Source organism: Myotis myotis, unplaced genomic scaffold, assembly GCF_014108235.1.
Source record: "Myotis myotis isolate mMyoMyo1 unplaced genomic scaffold, mMyoMyo1.p scaffold_m19_p_22, whole genome shotgun sequence".
NCBI lineage: Eukaryota > Metazoa > Chordata > Mammalia > Chiroptera > Vespertilionidae > Myotis > Myotis myotis.
In genome coordinates this window covers 7,476,075-7,489,105 of record NW_023416327.1, presented here as the reverse complement: position 1 = coordinate 7,489,105, position 13,031 = coordinate 7,476,075, and the positions used below count along the sequence as shown (strand labels likewise).

General features: G+C 43.1%; 1 protein-coding gene across 2 annotated transcripts in view; it reads right to left on the bottom strand.

Moving 5' to 3' along the window:
- SLC9A2 (solute carrier family 9 member A2) overlaps window positions 1-13,031 on the bottom strand; it is a 128,187-nt gene that overhangs the window by 39,398 nt on the left and 75,758 nt on the right. The window lies entirely within an intron of this gene.

Genomic DNA, 13,031 nt, shown 5'->3' with positions numbered 1-13,031 from the left:
ATAGATATGTATTTGTTGTTCATAATTTTTATCTTTACCTTTTTCTTCTTCCTCCTCTCTTAAAGAATACCTTTCAGCATTTCATATAATACTGGTTTGGTGGTGATGAACTCTTTTAGCTTTTTCTTATCTGTGAAGCTCTTTATCTGACCTTCAATTCTGAATGATAGCTTTGCTGGGTAAAGTAATCTTGGTTGTAGGTTCTTGCTATTCATCACTGAATATTTCTTGCCACTCCCTTCTGGCCTGCATAGTTTTTGTTGAGAAATCAGCTGACAGTCATATGGGTACTCCTTTGTAGGTAACTGACTGTCTTTCTCTTGCTGCTTTTAAGATTCTCTCTTTGTTTTTTGCTGTTGGCATTTTAATTATGATGTGTCTTGGTGTGGTCCTCTTTGGATTCCTTTTGTTTGGAGTTCTCTGCGCTTCCTGGACTTGTAAGTCTATTTCTTTCACCAGGTAGGGGAAGTTTCCTGTCATTTTTTCTTCAAATAGGTTTTCAATATCTTGCTCTCTCTCATCTTCTGGCACCCCTATAATTCTGATGTTGGTACGCTTGAAGTTGTCCCAGAGGCTCCTTACACTATCTTCATATTTTTGGATTCTTTTTTCTTTTCCAGTTGGGTGTTTTTTGCTTCTTCGTATTTCAAATCTTTGACTTGATTCTTGCGATCCTCTAGTCTGCTGTTGGATCTCTGTAAATTATTCTTTATTTAAGTCAGTGTATCCTTAATTTCTAGTTGGTCTTTTTTCGTATCCTCGAGGGTCTCACTAGATTTCTGGAGGGCCTCACTAAATTTATCGGCGGTTTCTAGAAAATTCTTGAAAAACCTTATAACCGTGGTTTTGAACTCTATATCCAGTAGTTTGCTTTCCTCCATTTCTGTCATTTGTGACCTGTTTCTTTGTCTCTGCATTTTGTATGCTTCCCTGTGTTGGTAGAGTGGCTTTCTGTGCTAGGTGTCCTATAGGGCCCAGTGGCTCAGCCTCCCCAATTACCTGAGGAGGACACTCTTGGTGCACCCCTTTGTGTGCTTTGTGCACAGTCTTGTAGTTAAGCCTTGATTGTAGTTGGTATCACTGGGAGGAATTGACCTCCAGGCCAATTGTCTGTGAGAATCAGCTGTGTCTACAGTGGGAGAACTTCTGTGCTGGAGACAACCTTATGGGGCAAGACTTGCTTCAGTGGGGCTTTGGTGCTCACTGAGTCTGCTCACTGATTGTGTCCCTTATGGATCTGAGGAGTTGTAATCTGGATGGTCCCACTCTGACCACTGGGCACACTGGCTCTTGGATCTAAGGAGGTGCTAATTTAGCTTCTGCCTGAGGTTACCCAGCAGGAGCTACGGAGAGATCTGAAGATTCCTCTTCTTTGCTTGGGGTTTGCAGGTGCCCAGCTGAGGCCCAGCTGTGAAGCAATGCAAGCTGCTGTGGGGCTTTGGGCCTTCTTTTGGATGTTCTGGGTCTCTCTGATCCAGCTGCAGTTTGTTAGGTAATTTTAGATTGCAAAGGGCCAGGCCATTCACATGCAAAAGCCTCTGCACAGCTTGGGTGGGGCGGGGTCTCAGGGAATCAACAGGGTGGAGCAAACAGCTATGGCTGATCCTCAGCCCTGCCCTAAGGGGCCCCACGTCTCAGTGTCTCGGTAATCACTACAAGCACCTCTGAGGGAAAGCCGCTCTCGAGTTCCGAGTTCTGCCTAATGCCAGACAGTCCAGTTTCTCCCTGTATGAGTCTAGGTCCCCAGAGACTCACCTGGATCTGGAGTTCAGAGCAGTCGGGAGCTTGTGTCTCCCTCCGAATTGAAAAAGACAACCACATCCTCAGTTGCCAGCCCTTTCTGTGCGAGCCTCAGTACCTCTGCACTTTACGTCTACGCCTCCTCTGAGTCTCAGTGTGCTTTTCTCTTTTCTTCTAGTTGTAGGATTTCCACTCAGCCAGACTTCCTGTGGTTCTGGATGATGTCTGTTTTGTCTTTTAGTTGTAGTTTTGAAGTGGTTGTGCGAGGCATCAATTTTAGGTGTTTACCTATGCGGCCATCTTGGTTTCTCCCCATTGTTGATATTTTAACGTGAATTGCATTGAATCTATAGATTGCTTTAGTTAGTATGGACATTTTGATGATTTTGATTCTACCAATCCATGAACATGACATATTCTTCCATGTGTTTATGTCTTCCTCTATCTCTTTTTTCAACATCCTGTGGTTTTCCTAGTACAGGTCTTTTACCTCCTTAGTTAAGTTTATTCCGAGGTATCATAATTTTTTTGTTGCAATTGTAGATGGGATTTTTTTTTAGCTTCTCTTTCTTTGATTTCATTATCTATACATATAAAAGCCAAGCGATCAGAACAACTGGACTGATCGGCATGACTGGAATGACCAGTTGCTATGACACACACTGTGGCCAGCCAACCGGCCCTATCAGGGGTGTGGCCACCTGACCAACCTCCCTCGGCCCCTCCCCTAGGCCGGCCTAGCCCTGATTGACCTTGATCGGGGCGGGCTGGCTGGACCCCACCAATGCACGAATTTGTGCACCGGGCCTCTAGTTGATGTATAAAAAAAAGACATACATTTCTGGGTTTTAATTTTGTATCCTGCTACATGGCCAAATTCATTTATTAAGTCTAGCAGTTTTTTGGTGTAGTCTTCAGGGTTTTCTATGTACAAAATCATGTCATCTGCAAATAGTGACAGTTTCACTTTATTTTTTAAAAATTTGGATGCCTTTTATTTCTTCCTCTTGTCTAATTGCTATGACTAGCACTTCCAGTACTATGTTGAACAGGAGTGGTGAAAGTGGGCATCCCTGTTTTGTTTCTATTTTTAGGGGAAATGGTTTTAGTTTTTTTCCCATTGAGTATGATCTTCACTGTAGTTTTGTCACATATGGCCTTTATCATGTTGAGATATGCTGCCTCTATTCCCACTTTGCTGAGAGTTTTTATCAAAAATGGGTGTTGGGGGGAGAAACCAAGATGGCGGCATAGGTTAACGCCGGAGATTGCTGCCTCGAACAACCACTTCAGAGATATAACTAAAGGACAGAACAGACATCATCCAGAACCACAGGAAGGCTGGCTGAGTGGAAATTCTACAACTAGGAGGAAAGAGAATATCATACCCAGGCTCAGAGGAGGCGCAGTGCTGAAGTGAAATACTCAGGTGCGGAGTGCGTGCGGAGCGGGCTGGCGGCGGAGGGCGTGGTTGTTGTTTTCAATCGGGAGGGAGTTTCAGACTCTGAGCTCCAGATCCGGGCGAGTCTCTAGGGACCCAGACTCAAACGGGAGAAGCGGGACTGTCTGGCTTCGGTCAGAACTCGAAGGCAGCTTTCTCTCCGAGGTTTGCAGCAGTTGCTGGGACTCTGAGAGGCAGAGCCCCTAGGGACGGAACTGAGAGCAGCCATAACTGCTCGCTCCGGCCCGCCCTGTAGATCCCCGGGGACCCGCCCCGCCCAAGCTCTGCACAGAGCCATTTGCCAGATAGCCTCAGGCAAAGACTAGATTAGCACCGCCCTAGAGGTCCAGCACAGAAGCTCTCCCACTGCAGACACAGCTGACTCTCATAGCCAGTTAGCCTGGAGGTCAAATCACCCCTGGTATTACCGACAACAATCAAGGCTTAACTATAAGACTGCGCACAAAGACCACTAGGGGGTGCACCAAGAAAAGATAAAAAAAATGCGGAGACAAAGAAACAGGACGCAAATGTCAGAAATGGAAGATATAGAGCTCAAAACCACACTTTTAAGGTCTCTCAAGAACTTTCTAGAAGCTGCCGATAAACTTAGTAAGGCCCTCGAAAAGACTGGTGAGACCGCTGATAAATGTAGTGAGATCCTCAAGAAATCTAATGAGACCCTCGATGTTATGATAAAGAACCAGCTAGAAATTAAGCATACACTGACTGAAATAAAGAATATTATACAGACACCCAACAGCAGACCAGAGGAGCGCAAGAATCAAGTCAAAGATTCAAAACACAAAGAAGCAAAAAACACCCAACTGGAAAAGCAAAATGAAAAAAGAATCCGAAAATATGAAGATAGTGTAAGGAGCCTCTGGGACAGCTTCAAGCGTACCAACATCAGAATTATAGGGGTGCCAGAAGAAGAGAGAGAGCAAGATATTGAAAACCTATTTAAAGAAATAATGACAGAAAACTTCCCCCACCTGGTGAAAGAAATAGACTTACAGGTCCAGGAAGCGCAGAGAACCCCAAACAAAAGGAATCCAAAGAGGACCACACCAAGACACATCATAATTAAGATGCCAAGAGCAAAAGACAAAGAGAGAATCTTAAAAGCAGCAAAGAAAGAAACTCAGTTACCTACAAGGGAATACCCATACAACTGTCAGCTGATTTCTCAACAAAAACTTTGCAGGCCAGAAGGGAGTGGCAAGAAATATTCAAAGTGATGAATACCAAGAACCTACAACCAAGATTACTTTACCCAGCAAAGCTATCATTCAGAATTGAAGGCCAGATAAAGAGCTTCACAGATAAGGAAAAGCTAAAGGAGTTCATCACCACCAAACCAGTATTATAGGAAATGCTGAAAGGTATCCTGTAAGAACAGGAAGAAGAAGAAAAAGGTAAAGATACAAATTATGAACAACAAATATGCATCTATCAACAAGTGAATCTAAGAATCAAGTGAATAAATAATCTGGTGATCATAATAGAATCAGGGACATAGAAAGGGAATGGACTGACTATTCTTGGGGGGGGGAAAGGGGTGTGGGAGATGCGGAAAGAGACTGGACAAAAATCGTGCACCTATGGAAGAGGACAGTGGGTGGGGAGTGAGGGCGGAGGGTGGGGCGGGAACTGGGAGGAGGGGAGTTATGGGGGGAAAAAAGAGGAACAAATGTAATAATCTGAACAATAAAGATTTAATTAAAAAAAATGGGTGTTGGATTTTGTATAATGCTTTCTCTGCATTTATTGATATGATCATGTGATTTTTGTCTTTCAATTTGTTTATGTGATGTATCACATTTATTGATTTGCAAACATTTTGCCAGCCTTGCATCCCTGGAATAAGTACCACTTGATCATGGTGTATATTTTTAATATATTGCTGGATGCGATTTGCTAATATTTTGTTGAGGATTTTAGTATCTATGTTCATCAGGGATATTGGCCTCTAATTCTCTTTCTTTTTTTTTTAATATATTTTTTATTGATTAAGATATTACATATGTGTCCTTGTCCCCACGTTACCCTCTACCCCCCCCCCCCCCCCCGGCTCATGCCCTCACCCCCCCGTTGTCCATGTCCATTGATTAGGCCTATATGCTTGCATATAAGTCCTTTGGTTGATCTTTCCCCCTTACCCCCACCCTCCCCTACCTTCCCTCCAAGTCCCGACAGTCCAATCAATGCCTCTCCGTCTCTGGATCAGTCCTTGTTCATCAGCTTATGTTGTTCATTATATTCCACAAATGAGTGAGATCATGTGGTATTTATCCGCTCTCCAGTTCCATCCATGCTGTGGCAAATGGTAAGAGTTCCTTTTTCTTCTTCCTCTTCTTAAAGAATACCTTTCAGCATTTCATATAATGCTGGTTTGGTGGTGATGAACTCCTTTAGCTTTTTCTTATCTGTGAAGCTCTTTATCTGACCTTCTATTCTGAATGATAGCTTTGCTGGATAAAGTAATCTTGGTTGCAGGTTCTTGCTATTCATCACTTTGAATATTTCTTGCCACTCTCTTCTGGCCTTCATGGTTTCTGTTGAGAAATCAGCTGACAGTCATATGGGTACTCCCTTGTAGGTAACTGACTGTCTTTCTCTTGCTGCTTTTAAGATTCTCTCTTTGTCTTTTGCTCTTGGCATTTTAATTATGATGTGTCTTGGTGTGGTCCTCTTTGGATTCCTTTTGTTTGGGGTTCTCTGCGCTTCCTGGACTTGTAAGTCCATTTCTTTCGCCAGGTAGGGGAAGTTTTCTGTCATTATTTCTTCAAAAAGGTTTTCAATATCTTGCTCTCTCTCTCCTTCTGGTACCCCTATAATTCTGATGTTGGTACGCTTGAAGTTGTCCCAGAGGTTCCTTACACTATCTTCATATTTTTGGAATCTCTTTTCTTTTTTCTTTTTCGGTTGGGTATTTTTTGTTTCTTTGTATTTCAAATCTTTGACTTGATTCTTGGGATCCTCTTGTCTGCTGCTGGATCTCTGTAAATTATTCTTTATTTCAGTCAGTGTATGCTTAATTTCTAGTTGGTCCTTTTTCATGTCCTCCATGGTCTCACTATACTTATTGAGGGATTCATTAAATTTATCGGCGGTTTCCATAAAATTCTTGAAAAACCTTATAAACGTGGCCTTGAACTCTATATCCAATCGTTTGCTTTCCTCCATTTCTGCCATTTGTGACCTGTTTGTCTCCGCATTTTGGCAGCTTCCCTGTGTTGAACATCCCTGCGCGCCAGGTGTCCTGTAGGGCCCAGTAGCTCAGCCTCCCCAGTTACCTGGGGTGGACACTCTTGGTGCACTCTTGGTGCCTTGGTTGTTGTAGAATCACTGGGAGGAATTGACCTCCAGGCCAATTGGCTGTGAGAATCAGCTGTGTCTAAAGTGGGAGAACTTCTGTGCTGAAGACACCCTTCTGGGGCAAGACTTGCTTCAGTGGGGCTTTGGTGCTCACTGAGTTTGCTCCCTGAGTGTGTCCCTTATGGATCTGAGGAGTTGCAGTCTGGATGGTCCCCCTCTGACCACTGGGTACAGTGGCTCCTGGATCTAAGGAGGTGCTAATTCAGCCTCTGCCTCAGGCCACACAGCAGGAGCCACGAAGAGGCTCAGCTGTGAAGCAATGCAAGCCGCTGTGGGGCCTTGGGCCTTCTCTTGGAAGTTCCGGGTCTGCCTGGCTAGGCTGAAGTTAGGTACATTCACATGCAAAAGCCTCTGCCACAGCCTGGGTGGGGCGGGGTCTCAGGGAATCAAAGGGTGGAGAAAGCAGCTATGGCTGATTCTCCGCCCGGAGTCGCGGGTCTCAGTGACCCGCTAATTGCTGCAAGCACCTCTGAGGGAAAGCTGCCTTCAAGTTTGCCCGCTGCCAGACAGACCAGCTTCTCCCCGTATGAGTCCTGGGTCCCCAGAGACTTCCCGGAACCGGAGTTCAGAGCAGTCGGGAGCTTGTGATTCAAAAAGACAGCCGCGTCCTCAGGTGCCACCCCCTTTCCTCGCGCGCGCGAGCCGCCGTGCCTCTGCACTTCACCTCTGCAGCACCTCTGGCTCTCAGCGTGCTTTTCTTTCCTTCTAGTTGTAGAATTTACACTCAGCCAGCCTTTCTGTTGTTCTGGATGATGTTTGCTCAGTCCTTTGCGGTAATTTTCAATTGTTGTGTGAGGCGACAATTTCCCGGTGTTTACCTATGCCGCCATCTTAGTTTCTCCTAATTCTCTTTCTTTATAGTGTCTTTATCTGGATTTGGAATTAGGATAATGCTGGCTTCATAAAAAGAGTTTGGAAGTGTTCCTTCCTCTTGGATTTTCTGAAATAGTTTGAGGAATATAGGTGTTAGTTCTTCTTTGAATGTTTGTTAAAACTCCCTTGTGAAGCCGTCTGGACCTGGGCTTTTGTTTGGTGGGAGTTTTTTGATTACTGCTTCTATTTCTTCTGTTGTTATTGGCCTATTCAGGTTTTCTGATTCCTCCTGATTCAGTTTTGGGAGATTATATTTTTCTAGGAATTTGTCTATTTCATCCACATTTTCTAGCTTGTTGGCATAGTTGTTCATAGTATTTTCTTACAATCCTTTTTATTTCTGTGGTGTCATTGATTACTTCTCCACTTTCATTTCTGATTTTATTTATTTGGGTCCTTTCTCTTTGTTTCTTGATGAGTCTGGCTAATGGTTTATCAATTTTATTTAATCCTTTCAAAGAACCAGCTCTTGGTTTCATTGATATTTTTGCATTTTTTTTAAGTCTCTATGTTATTTATTTCTGCTCTAATCTTTATTATTTCCTTCCTTCTACTTACTCTGGACTTTTCTTGTTATTCTCTTTCTAGTTCTTTAAGGTATGAGGTTAAATAGTTTATTGTTGATTTTTCTTGTTTTTTTTTGAGGTATGCCTGTAGTGCTATGAACTTCCCTCTCATGATTGCTTTTGCTGTGTTCCAGAGATTTTGGGTTGTTGTGTGTTCATTTTCATTTGTTTCCAGGAAGTTTTTGATTTATTTCTTGATCTCATTGGTAACCCATTCATTGTTTAATAACATGCTATTTGGCCTCCAGGTGTTTGAATGTTTTTGGGTGTTTTTACTGTAGTTGATTGCTAATTTCATTCCACTGTGATTTGAGAAGATGCTTGATATGATTTCAATCTTCTTGAACTTGTAGAGTCCTACAAGTTTGTGTCCTAACATGTGGTCTATCTTTGTGAATGATCCATGTGTACTTGAGAAGAATGTATATTCTGCTGCATTGGGATGAAATGTTCTATAAATGTCAATTAAATTCACCTGATCTAGTGTGTCCTTTAGAGTCACTGTTTCCTTGTTAAGTTTTTGTCTGGAAGATCTATCCAGTGAAGTCAGCGGAGGGTTAAAGTCCTCTACTATGACTGTATTATTGTTGATCTTTCCCTTAAAGTCCTCTAGAAGTTTTCTAATATATTTAGGTGCTTTAATATTGGGTACACATATATTTACTACGGTTATATCCTCTTGTTGGATTGATACTTTAGTATTATGTAGTGACCTTTGTTGTCTCCTGTGATGGCATTCATTTTGAAGTCTATTTTGTCAGATATGAGCATTGTTACTCCAGCTTTTTTTACTTTTCTATTTGCATGGAAAAATTTTTTCCATCCCTTCACTCTCATCTTGTGTGTGTCCTTTGTTTTGAGGTCGGTCTCTTGTAGACAGCATATAGTTGGGTCAATGTTTTTGTATCCATTCAGCTACCCTATGCCTTTTGATTGGAGCATTTAATACATTTACATTTATTGGGTTATTATTGATAGGTAGTTATTTATTGCCATTTTAATTCTGTATGACTAAGTTTCTCTTTCTGTTTCTTCTTATTACAGCAATCCCTTTATCATTTCTTGTAATGCAGGCTTGGTAGGGATGTACTCCTTTAGTCCTCCCCCCCCTTTTTTTTTTGTCTGGGAAGCTCTTTATTTGACTGTCTATTTTGAATGATAACCTTGCTGGATATAGTAATCTTAGTCTCAGATCCTTGCTTTTCATTACCTTGAGTACTTTATTCCATTTCCTTCTGGCCTGTAGAGTTTCTGATGAGAAATCAGGTGTCAGCCTTATGGGAGTTCTTTTGTAGATAATAGTTTTCTTTTCTCTTGCTGCCTTTAAGATTCTCTTTTTGTCTTTAACTTTTGGTATTTTAATTATGATGTGTGGGCATGGGCCTGTTTGGGTTCTTCTTGCTTGGGGTTCTCTGTGCATCTTGAACTCATGTGACTTTTTCCTTTACCACATTATGGTAGTTTTCTGCCATTATCTCTTCAAACATGTTCTCTATTTCTTTCTCCCTTTCTGCCTCTTCTGGCACATTTGCTATTTTAATATTTTTCTGTTGCACATTGTCCCACAGCTTCCTTAAGCTGTCTTCCTGTTTTTTAATTTTTTCTAGTTGGTTCTCTGATTGAGTGTTATTTCAACTCTGTCTTCTAACTCACTGATTCGATCCTCAGCTTCCCCTAACCTGCTGTGTACTCCTTCTTAATAAATAAATGTGTTCTTTATTTGTGCTATGTCATTCTTTATCTCAGACTGTTCTTTTTTTATAGTTACTATCTTTTTTCATGCTGTTGAGCATCTTTACCATCATTACTCTGAACTCTGTTTCAGATAAAATTCTTATCTCTGCTTCATTTATCTCTTCTTCTGGAGAATTTTCTAGTTCTTTCATTTGGGGGTTCTTTGTCTCCTCATTTTGGCTATCTGAGTTTGTCACTATGTATTAGGTAGATTCTTCATGCTTCTCAATCTCTAGTGCAGGACAGTGTTAAAGGCTGTTTCTGACTAATTATATCAGGCAAAGATGCAAAGCTTCCAGAGACTGCCTATGCCTACATACTGATAGGATTCTGACGTGAATTGCACCCCAAGCAATTGTCCTCAGGTGTGGTGAGAGTGTTTTTCTACAGGGTGGGGCAGTTGCTTCTGCCTGGCGGCTAATTGTTATTGTTAGTCTCTTAACCAGTTAACTGCCACATGTCTAAAACAGAAACCATCCCCACAGGCCATGGTATTTCGAATTTAATTTAAAAAATAAATTTGCAATGAATATCATAAACAGTAAATATATTACTCACAATTCGGGTGTTCTTGAATATTTACAGCTGAAAATTCTTGTGAAAAATGATTTTAAAGTTGGTCAGGGCTGCCAATTAGGGAAAACATTATTTTTTTATAGACATGCTTGCCATGTGGGGAAGGTCCGTGGCTTGCCTCTACAGATGCTCATGGTGTACAATGGGTTAAGTGTCCTCAAGGCAAAGTGTTTTCCAATAGGGTGTGTCAACTGTCTACCCCTAGGCAAGGCAGATGTCTATGTGGGAAAGATGTCCTCTGCTGTGTGAGGGAATGACTCAGCCCAGGAAACTTGGGGTGTCTGCCATCTGAGCTCTATCCTCTGAGTCTCCAGTCCTGGGTTTTGCTTTCACATCTCCAGTCTACTTTACCCTCCCTCTGCCAGAGCACAAGGTGGGTGGCTCCACAGGGAATTTTGTGCATTGGCCCTTTAAGAGGATGCCTGAAGTTTCAGCTACCACTCCCTGGCAGACAGCACCCTGCTGCTTTTCACAGTCAGATGTTATGTGGGTACCCTCTTCAGTTTTGGTGCTCTCTGCTGGGGGACCTAGCTTGGAGATTAGATCCCAGAGTTCTCAGTGGCACCCCCCATGGCTGAGATCTCTCTCCAGGATTCAGTTGCTGCCTGTGGCCTCCTGGCCAGCTGTTTCATGCCTCTACCCCTCCTACCAATCTCTATGCGGTCTCCACTTTCGGTCCTTGGAGTCTGTCCAGCGAGTCTTCTGTTGATTATTCAAGAAGTTTTTCTGTATTTTAGTTGTAATTCCAGTTTGTTTCTGGGAGCGTGTCCACGCAGCATCCACTTACTCTGCCGCCACTTTTCACTTCTACTTTTTAAAATAAAACATTTCTCATAACAACCCTATTCCACTCACTCACTCTTGGTGTTAGATATTTTTGTTTATCCTTCAAAAGGTGATTTTAACTGGCTGGAGAATATTGTTTTTTTGAATGTGTTAAACATTTCCTTCTGAGATCATGTTCATATCAGTCACCTGACGAAAAGGGGACCAGGCAGAGTACCTTCATTATGTGAGCAATTTCACAAAAATTTTTATTCAGAAATGATTGAAAAAAAATACAGCTTTGGTGTAGGAATAAGAAGTTGAATAAAAATATTTAAATATGCTTTCATTGATTTTAGTGAGAGAGGAAGGGAGAGGGAGAAAAATATCAGTTGGCTTCCTCCTGCGCGCCCCCTACTGGGGAACGAGTCCATAACCCAGGGATGTGCCCTGACTAAGAATCAAACTGGTGACCTCTCCATGCCCGGGTCATCGCTCAACCAACTGAACCACACTGGCCAGGGCTAAAAAAATGAATTTTACATGAATGTCCACAGGATCAATTTCCATTGCTCTGTATCCTTAACAAGACCCCAGGAGTGAGTCTTGTTTCTGCCAGACACCTTGCTGTAACTTAGTTCTCTTTCCTTCCAGTCCAGGGAGATGCTGAAGGGAGCAGAGCTGTCTCGCAGGCTCCAGAGGCTTCGGCGCCGGCCTGTGGCCTGTGAGGGAGTGTGGGCATGTCTCCGACACTGATGCCTCATGCAGGCTGGGATAGATGTTCCCAGAATCCCTGTCCTGGTCTGTCATGTCTCTCCAGCAAAGGCCAGCAGGTGCTCTCACTGAGCGGAGGTTTGCATGCAGTTTGCTCTGACCTCAGGCAGTCACAGCACATGTTCAGAAAACTGCAGGTGAACTGGTCTCCTTCCAATCGAAGTGGCAAACACAGTGCAGTCCCCCAGGAGCAGAGGGAAATAAAACCTTCCTTGTCCCCTTCATCGAGAGCTGATAGTTCTAACTGTCGCCATGAATCTGAGTCACCTTCATTTTTTTAAAGCAAAACAAACTCAGTGCCAGGGACCCGTGCCGGCTGGTGTCTGCCTCAGTCTTGCTGGGTTTGGAGGGTGTGGTGAGGAGTGTCCTTCGATACAAGGCCATGTCACCGCATATCACAGTAGTGCCATACATGACAGAGGCGAGGTTTCTTTCTCCATCATGTAAACAGGTGAGATTTCATGCCTAAAGTCCACAGCCTCTCCCCCTCATTCTGAACATCAATGTGATAGTATGAAAAACAAAATAACCTAACCAGACTTATTACATTGCAGAAAATTCTAGTTGAATTTCTTACCTCTAAAGACCCTTCAAACATACAACTATTGGCCTTTGGTATTCCCACTATGACCTCACTTTTGTTAGCTGGTGCTGGTGAATTATGCCCCCCGCTTCCACGCCCGTCTCTCTTTCCTAACCTCTATATTCAATTAATACGTTTGTGAAAAACAATTTAGTATCAACCAACGTTTTCTTAGCATCTGCTCTGGGTCAAGTTCTGTGCTACATAAGGAAGGTGAAAGCAAATGAGACGCAGCCGCTCCCTTTGAGAGTCCACAGTCCAAGAGGAGAACGAGTCACAAGAGAGCAGTGCGACGACCCTGCGGGCGCTGCAGACGGGAAAGGCAGTGATGCTGGGGGACTGCAGGAAAGGCATCCACAACCTCCACACAGAAGCGGGGAGGAGAGGGGAGGAAGTAGAAAGAAAGAAAGAAGAGTTCCTGTGCAAAGGCGTGAGAGAGACGAAGACTTCGGCACACTTGGAGAACTGTGGCAGGAGTGTCCCAGGGGCAGGAGAGGAGGTCAGGATGGAAGTTTCCAGGCCAGTGAGAAATGACACTGATACATGTTATCCTCAGGAGGTTGAATTTATTCCATAGGCTGGAGGGAGAAAGAAAGAT